Source organism: Acromyrmex echinatior, unplaced genomic scaffold (assembly GCF_024713525.1).
Source record: "Acromyrmex echinatior isolate Ae372 unplaced genomic scaffold, ASM2471352v2 Scaffold20, whole genome shotgun sequence".
Classification (NCBI taxonomy): domain Eukaryota; kingdom Metazoa; phylum Arthropoda; class Insecta; order Hymenoptera; family Formicidae; genus Acromyrmex; species Acromyrmex echinatior.
The window spans coordinates 1,327,986-1,337,697 of record NW_028259054.1 but is presented as its reverse complement, the minus strand read 5'-3'; the positions used below and the strand labels follow the sequence as shown (position 1 = coordinate 1,337,697).

Genomic DNA, 9,712 nt, shown 5'->3' with positions numbered 1-9,712 from the left:
GTATATAAAATAATAAAACTTTTACATATATTATTTATTATAAAATTTCATTTATTTTGTACTATTGCAATATTGTGTGCAACATTTTGTAATATTGCACTACTTTATACAAAACATTATTTATTGCATTATTTATTTGCGCTATTAAATGCGCTAGTTTACTATTCATTCTCTGTTCTTACATTTTAGGAATAAAATGCATCTGTAATAATATAAAAGATATCAAAAATTCAAAAAAATATTATGTATATACATTTCATAAAATATTAAATATCGTAATTATCATATTATTTGATTTAGACTCACAATGCAATGATATATAATTGAAAAAATTACGATAAAAAAAGAAAGAATTAAATTCGTAACTAATGTGATGACTATACATATACTTAGTGCCAAGACACTATCGTGTCTTCAGATCTTAATCTGTGTATATTTTATATTACATTTTTATTTTAATATTTTAAATACATTATTTATGAAGAATAAATTACTTTACCTCAGATGAATTTACATACAGATGAATTTTTTGACGGTGTCCAATTTTAATATTTGCCATTTATACTCTTTAACCAATTCATTCGGCGTTCTGTGTCCTTCGGAATTATTTTCATAACATACCCTTTTTTTAATGAATTGTTACAAAACGGTACATCCAACCATATTTCTAAAATAATTTCTAAGATAATTTTATTTTTATCAATGTACCTTTACGTATCTATGTTGTTCAATGCTGTTGCACCTAACCCTAAAACTGACAGTCTGTTGGATAGACTGAGACCGTATATCTCTTTCTCTCTCGCAAAATTTCGCTAAAATATGACGTCATCTCTCATATGGCGCCACTCTGATTATAGGTTCTCTACTTCTTTTTTGTGTGTGCGTTGATATACTTCTTAATGAGCGGCAGCTTCGATCGGTACGAACAACAATACTCGCTTACGCGGAAAAATTATCGAACATTCCTTTGGTTGTCCGTGCGTATGTTTATGACAGTTGTAATCCAGTGAACAAATAAAATTATTTTGAACTCAGAGAGAAAACGAGTTACATTCTCTTGACCATATCGCTCCCGACGGAATCGCCCTGTAGCACGTGTGTCGGGCACATGCCCACATCACGAAAATCGCCAATTGCGAAACATCGTTTTTTGTGCAAAACAACGTTCTGCTCCTTCGAGTCGGATATCCATCATTCTTCATGAAAGTGCAACATCAGTGTAAACCGACGACTACACGAGCAAGGTATCCATCACAGGCGGAACTTCAGTGTCAAAAACAAGGTATTCCGCCATCACAAGCGAAACTTCCGTCATCCAGCAAGGCATCCTGACACTCGAGCGGAAATTCTAACCTCGAAAGAAGAGTCTTCGGCCGCCAAATCAGAACCGTCGTCTGCGTTGAGAGACCGCCCCGCCTACAGTCACCGGTATCCCAGAAGCACGCTCACGCGAGGACAGCCTCACCAGGATTGCACCAACGAACGAAGCTACATCATCGAGGGCACTATATTGGTAAGGGGGGCTACTCGCGGTAGTGCCGATCGAGAGTCTTGTCGTTACGAGTATTTGAATGAGGTTAGCTTGCGATGTCGTCCGAGCAAGATATCAGCTTAAAAGCCACGAGCAATCGTTAAAAGCTTGTGCACGCAAATTAAGATATACGCCGATGCGGTCATTCAGGCCACCTCGGCCATTGTTGCTCAGCTCGTGGAGCACAGAATCAAGTTGGACGAACCCTGGTCACAGTATAACGTCATACAAAGTCAAATTGAGTTGCTTGACGACAATGAGAGCAATGACTGGATCGGCTTCGAGGAAGCATATTATTCACTTTGCGCGAGAATCCGCGAACTTCTCATTCCAATATTGCCTCTGCGAGCGACCCAACATCGCCGTCCACATCGAGCGTCTAATCGATTAAAAAATCAGTTTAATATCCGATTGCTAAAGTTGAATCTTCCATCGTTTTCCGGCAAATACGATGAGTGATTCTCATTTTTTGATTCAATTATTCACTTGAATGTGTCGCTCAGTGACATACAAAAGTTGCAATACCTAAAGTCCTCGCTCATCGGCGACACGAGTAATGTAATCAATGAAATTTCCACTATGAATTATCAAATAACATGAAATCTCTTGAGGGTACGTTACGATAATAAACGGATAATCATTCACATACACGTCAAAACCATACTTGACCTGCCGTCTTTAACTAAAGGAAGATTCAACTGAGCTGTATCGAATCGCAGATGGGTACGTACATGCCCTTAAGGCTCTCAAATGTCTCACGTCCTACTGAGACGATTTGTTAGTACACATCCTAACTTCAAAATTGGATGCACGCACATTATGAGAATGGCAATCTTCTCTGGTAGGTAGAATCCCCCACATTTAAACAGTTTGATTTCATTTCTTACTATTATCAGATGCTAGAGGGCACAAACAAGATCAGTGTTGTCTCCAAGGATTCTAATGAACGCAGGTTAATCCAAAACGGCAAACCGCATGCGCGGCAACGTTCAAATCCAAATGTAATTATTGTAAAGGCGAGCACGCCATGTACTTTTGCAAGGAATTTCTTGCGATGCCGATTAAGCAAAGGATGGTAGAGGTCCGCAATCGTAAGCTTTATATCAACTGTCTGCGATCTCCGGCGCATTCATTGGATAAATGCCCATCAAGAGGCTGCAAAATCTGTAACGCCAAGCACAACACATTACTACACACGAGCGCCAGCTCAGAGGATCCCGACAATACAAAAGAATCGAAGGCAGAAGGTTCCACGACAACCGTGATCACGCACTCGTCGACCAACCATGGCAAGAATCACATCATGCTTTCCACTGTGGTCAACGCTATCGCTTATGATGGCACACCACGCCCGTGTCGAGTATTACTAGACTTTTGTTCTCAGGCGAATTTTATCTCAAAAGAATTCGCGAGGACTCTCGGTTTGCAGTAACGTTCTCTAAACGTGTCGATAATCGATATCAATAATATTATGTCGAATGTTACGCAGACAGTCAAGGTAACGCGATTAAATTCTTATTCCAGGTCAATAGACTGCATATTAACAGATCAGATAACCGAGAAACTTCCGACATCCACATCAAGACGAGAAGATTACAATATCTCTCGAAATCTCAATTTGGCGGATCCTCGATTTAACGTCTCCTCCAATATTAACATCTTGATTAGAGCGGAGATCTTCTGGGAGTTGTTCTGCATGGGACAAATCCAGACTACCGAATCATCCAATTCTACAGAAAACAAGATTCGAATGAGTCCTGGCTATATGTTATTTAGAATGCTCTTCGTTTCACCTCGTTCCTTATTGATGCCGAAGGCCGCCGAGCGGCCGAGAAAACATTTTCAATCGCTTGAAACAAGCAACTAATGTGAGAAGAAGCTCACTGTCTCATTCACTCTCGGCGCACCGAAGGCGAGCACACGGATATGGGCTCGTGCTTGAATGTGTGGCTACCGGTTTCAGCAGATCGCCATCTGATTCGGTGTTGCCACCATCAACCCAGAGTTCTTAACTGAGTAGTTAGTAACTTTTACAAAATTCCATAGCTCGTTACAGGGGCGGTGGATACGGTAACATAGAGCTTGTATTACTAGAGGGTTAATAGCCTATCCACTAATGAATGGAAAGTGTGAGCAAGACTGATAATGAGAGAAGATGTATATTTCTCTCCTACAGTAACTTTTCTTCTTTCTGCGCATGTACCAAAAGAAGATAGAAAAGGACAGAAATACATCTTCTGTCAGTCTTGCTCATAGCTCGACGTTCATATTCCCCGTCTAGTAATATATAAGCTCTATGCGATAAGGGACTTCGCACAATAAAAGGAACAGAGAATAAGAATTTCAACCTATCAGAAATCATGCATTGTGAAATACAGTTTCTGATAGATTGAAATTCTTATTCTCTGTTCTCTGTTCCTTTTATTGTGCGGAGCCTCTAAGCGAGTTTGGTACGGCGGGGGGGAGCGCTTGTTTTAGGCTAACTTGCGTACATCGTATGAGATTGAAATATATTTTTTCAATAAATTTCGAACTACATAAAAGTCGTGAATTATTGAATTTACAAAGCAAATTCATAAAGCAAATAATTATGATTCGTAATCCTTTTATGCATTCCGATATTCCCAAAAAAAAAAAAAAAAAAATCTTAATTTTAGTAATATCAGGCGTATATCGATCTTTTGATTTTCGCAATCTTTTTCTTTTCAACACTCTTCGTTTTTTCTTTCTTTATATAATATTTGTCATTTGTTTTTTTAAATGATTGGTCCACGAGACCAAAGGGTAGAAATACACTTGTCGATGAATAGTCAAATGTACTTTTATAACTTTTTTTTGTTTAATTTTTCAAATTTAATAATATTTAACAAATATTTTACACAAATAGTAATTACTGTGTAAAGACATATGCAATGATTAGTGACATTTTATCTTTAGGAGATAAATTCTTTTATTAGATATTGGATCATCATGTCAAATATTCAAAGCAGTGTAAATCTTACACAACTGTTTTTGCATTGCGAATCACGTGCATACGCGCTGACCTGCTTTAAAAATTCTAAACATCTGAACAAAAGAAGACGCGCCTTAGTTATGAGCACGTTGTTTTCTCCAGATATTGTCATGTAAAAAAAAAGTTTTCAGAATGTCCGTTAGTTTTGGTAAGTTGTAGGTTTGAAATTAGATAACTGATTAGAAACTTTACATGTAGAGCGCTAATTTAAAGTTTGCGGGGGGGGGGGGGAAGAAGAGAGGCGCCAAATACCTTAGCGCCTCTCTGCTCGTATGGCCCAAACGACAATACAGCACTAAGCGTATTACATGCACAAACAATACTAAGTTTATGAAACTAAGATTAAAAGTTTCAAAAGGAAGATTTATATTGATCTGCAAGTTACGTGTATACGAAAGCTAAGCGAAGGCTTTAAGTTATCTGATTAACTTATGGTTAGATTTAACCTGATATTCAATTTATCTATGATGATTTGTTTCATCTATGATGATATAATGGAGTCCATTGGATGAAATATCAGATTAAGCTTAACCGAATTAACCAACTAATGAAAAACCGAATCTCAGAATGATAAACAATGCAATAATTGTGTTTAGCAATAGGTGCTTGATTTCGCAAAAGATGGCGTTGCAATATGTTAGATAAGGATAGATGTATACGTTTGAATAATGGCTGCAGCACAGATTTTTGCCTAACACATAATGCATAGTGCATAAGAGAATCAATCAATCAAAATTCTTCTTTTCCGAGAAATGATAGAAAAGGAAGGTTTCTGATTGATTAATTCGCTTGTGTATTATGCAAAAGTCCAGTGTTACGACCTCAAAGCAGAATAATAATGTAAGAAATGAATTAAAGATGTCACTATCCTCGACTCTTCTTTATTTGAAATTTAAAAAATCTATCGATATATCAATCAAATTCAGCCATTAATTCAACATCCTCTCATTTTACGTTTGTTAAGTGAAAATTATTTGTAAAATTGCAATGTGCCTCATGTGATTTTATAGTATCGCTTAATGATAAGTAATACAAAATTACGTCTATACGGAATAATTTTTATAATGGCTGAAGATGGCTAAGTAAGCCAAAACATCCCATTTATTACTATGTAATTAAAGATTATTATTAAATATATATCTTAATTAGCTTGTTTATAGGCCTATCTTTTACTTTTTTTATTGTTTTTAATATGTACGAGTTTATTGATTTTATGTTTCTTTTAAATTGTATATATTCCTCTAAATTGTTTTATTTAAAAAGTGTGCAATAATTAAAATATATTACCTTAATAATATGCAAAAATAAAAAATTTCATTATTTAAACTAAAAAATATTTATATCATTGCGTTTACTTCTAAGATTATGAATACAGTTATATTTTCGTAAAACTCTTTTATTTGTAATTGTGATAAAACATATAGTCGTTTTTAGTTAATATTTATTTTCTATAGACTACAAATAAGATCTTTTTTTTTATAAAAATCTCACCTGTATGAATACTTTTTGCTTTTATTGTATAAGTATGCATAGAGAAGATAAGATTCCATCGAGAATCACAGAAATACATGGATATAAAAGCATCGTGTTGCAAATGATATCAATCACTGATCACGACAGTGTATCAAATATTATGTAACAGGAAAAAACATAACATACACAACGTTTCAGTTTATGTAATCGATGACATATTACGTATTCGATAATATATTTTATTGGAAACATACTATTTAATATTATTATTAAAGTTTTAGTTTTTGCATGCAAACAGGATCTTTTCTGTAAGTGTGTAAAGTTGTGTTCATTTATTTGTCGCATTTTAACGATTTAAATCTCATTATGTCTAAAATAATTTTGCAACTGACTTGCGTGACGCAAAGATATATCTTAAATAATAACACATTAAACTTCGTCTTCTAAAATGATATTGATGAATGTTATTTATTTTAAATTGTGTTATTTACTTTAGATTCTAGCATTATATAGCTGTTTGATATTAACCATCTTCAAATATTATCCAGACGTGATACGCATCCTTAGCACAAATTCTGATATAATCCATATGAAAATTTTTCTCAGAATTCTTCATATAATTTTTCAGAATTTCTATATAATTTTTCAAAATGTTTATATAATTTTATAACTTTCTCACATTTTTTATACAATTGGAACACTTTTTAAAAAATCTATATCTTTTCTCAGAATTTTTCATATATGTTAATTATAAAATATCGTAAGATTTCTAAGATTTTTTGCAAGTGTAATTTCTGATGAAACGTTATACAATTTAAAAAATTTAAAAATATAATATTTTTTTTAAATTATGGGATAAAAAATTCAGAATATTTCAGAATTCATTTGTATAAAAAATTCTGAGAGAAGATGTCAACTTTTCAAATATTTTTGAGTATTTCTGAAAAATGTTTCAATTCGAATAAAAATTATAAGAAAAATATTCACTAGAAAAAGTTAAAGAATATTAAAAAATAGGAAATATAATATTTTATAAGTATAAAAATAACAAGAATTAATAAAAGGGTTTACAAAGGGAATTAACAAAATTCGATGGTCAGAATCATATTTGTAAATTATATAGTATTGATTGTATTTTCACACATACGATCTAAAATAAGATTCTTATTGATCATGTATTATATATGTATTATATATGTAACTATTTATCCATTAAATACAAAGTAACATTATACAAATGTTATAATTTTCTATTCAACGATGTAATTGTTACGTACGCACACAACATATGTGTTATATTTATATTGTTAAATGGAAAATTATAATATTAATGTAATATGCTTCTGTCATTTTGTATTTAGCGAACACTGCAAAAAAAATGTTTTAGATAAAGGTTTTATAATTTATAAATATATTTTATAATTGTTTATTTACATTTTTCGAAAGTAAGTTCATATTTTCAAGAATAATTCCTTTTTTTACAATAATAATTCTTATTATATAAAAATAAAAATTTAAAAGATTTTTACACTAAACTCATGTACATTAAAAAATTTTCTAAAGTAATAAAATTGAAAAATTAAAAAATATCAGGGCAGGAAATTACTGCAATAAAAAATAAACAAAAATATGTATTACACCTAAATAATTTCCTTTGTTAGTTTTACAAGATCTTAATCTCACATATTTTTAATTTATAAACGTATTAATTTAACATACAGGGTTGGCCATATTCGACGGAAAGATCTGGCAACTTTACACTGTAACTTTTGACAGAGATGTTAGATCGAGTAACGACGTTTCCCATGATTGAAAAAAAAAACATCTTTCCGTCGAATATGGCCAACCCTGTATTTTTTTGTAATATCACAAATCCCAACAAAATTAGAGATAGATTCTATTTAAAATCGATAGATCTTTAAATTCGCAACAGTTTAAACTTACAATTTCACAACATTTCAGTATTGAAAATTTTTACAATTAGATAGATTGTTAATTATAGACAAAAATTTTAACCCTGATCTTCGAAACATTACAGATCTGTTATCATAAGGAAGAAAAAGGACCGCTTTGGAAAGATATTTACACGTATAAACTTGCATATAAATTTCAGAAAAAATAATCTCAAAAAAATGAACATAATCTCATTTTATTTTTGTTCGATGAAAATGCAGTTCTTGATTTACTATCATATGTTCCATCCTATTTCATTACGGTATACATTATATAGGTATAGTTTTAATATTTTATCCAAATATTTATGTAAATATTTGTAATTTTAGGTGGGCTCTGGTGAGGCACTCCAAATTTTCGGCACTTTAATAAAGAACCACCTTAAGAGAATATCTCATTTCATGGAGTTTTGATCGCAAAAATCTTTGGTCCCCTGATTCTTGCGTGTCCAATTTGCATAATTTACAAGCATCGCGAGAAAAATTTCCGGACATATAACGATTTATGATGGACACGCGACCATGGGGGATAATCATGCATATCACGGAGAGGTGGAAACCAGCTAGCGGGAGGTGAGTGACGCTTGCGCTGAAAAGCTTCCCTACATAAGTATCGCGAGCTACCACAAAGCTAGATCACAGTAGTAACGTCCTAGAACACCTAGTACAGTGTATGAGTAAGCAGCCCTCATTTCGGTGGACCAACTAAAGGTGAGTTCTTGCTGAATGCAACCAGTGGTCAATTTCCATGAAGTTATTTCACGATTGTCTGACAATTTTGTATAGTTTTCTAAGTAACAAATAATTTTCTGAAAAAATTTATAACGTGATAAAAGCAACATCATAATAAAACATTCAAATATCGTCAAATTCAAAAATTTTTTTAAAATAAAATTTACGTGATACATAAGGTATATAAAATTTAGAAGTATAGAAGTATTTAATAATTTTATTAGAAATAACTTTTTTTATATTCTACTATAACCTATCCATCCTGCAAATTTTTATTCAATATGACGCGTTTTTTTTATTGTTGCAATAGCCATTGTTTTACACTTGCCAGCAGTGTATTTCTACAATATATTTTTGAAAATTTTATCACACAAAAAAACAAACAAAAAAAATTGAATTTTTTAAATTACTTTGATTAAATAACCAAATAAATTGAAATTAAATCTTTATAAATAACATAGTACAACACACATTCCTTCCCATGAAAAAAATCAAAGAGATTCTGAAAGTTGATGTAAAAAACGTCTCGGCGTTTTACCAGATCAAGTTTTTTATTATTAACGTTTTTTACATCTACTTTCAGAATTTCTTTGATTTTTTCATGGGAGAAAAAAAAATCGATTTTTATCGTACTGTGTAATTAAGACTAAATAGAGATAAGTAAATAGATTGATTAATTGATATATAGATCTATAGATAATTAATAATTGAAATAAATATTGTAAAGTTAAAGTTATAACTTATTGACACCAAAACAAGGAAACAAGATTTTTTTTAATTTTGCGAAGAAAAACTCGATGATCTGAAAGACATAAATCGAAAAAAATACATATTCATGTTTACACATCAAGTACACTCATCAAGTGCGGAGATGATTGTTATTTTATTTGAATTGTAAAAATTTCTATTCTTCATTATACATTTTTTAATAACATTAGTTTATTTAGAAAGAACAGTATTTTTTTACATAAGTTTCTTCCTTCTTGTAAAGAATACACTGTAACGTCTTTT

General features: G+C 32.0%; 1 protein-coding gene across 7 annotated transcripts in view; it reads left to right on the top strand.

Moving 5' to 3' along the window:
• The first annotated feature begins 8,541 nt into the window (after positions 1–8,541).
• Positions 8,542–9,712, top strand: part of Gs2 (glutamine synthetase 2) — a 200,833-nt gene continuing 199,662 nt past the window's right edge. For 3 of the 7 annotated variants that reach the window (XM_087416331.1, XM_011056241.2, XM_087416334.1), the window contains exon 1: positions 8,553–8,680. The gene's annotated coding sequence lies outside the window, so the exon portion shown is untranslated. Of the gene's footprint in view, positions 8,681–9,712 lie in introns of all 7 variants that reach the window. The other 4 variants (XM_011056240.2, XM_087416332.1, XM_011056242.2 and 1 more) reach the window with 3 other exon arrangements.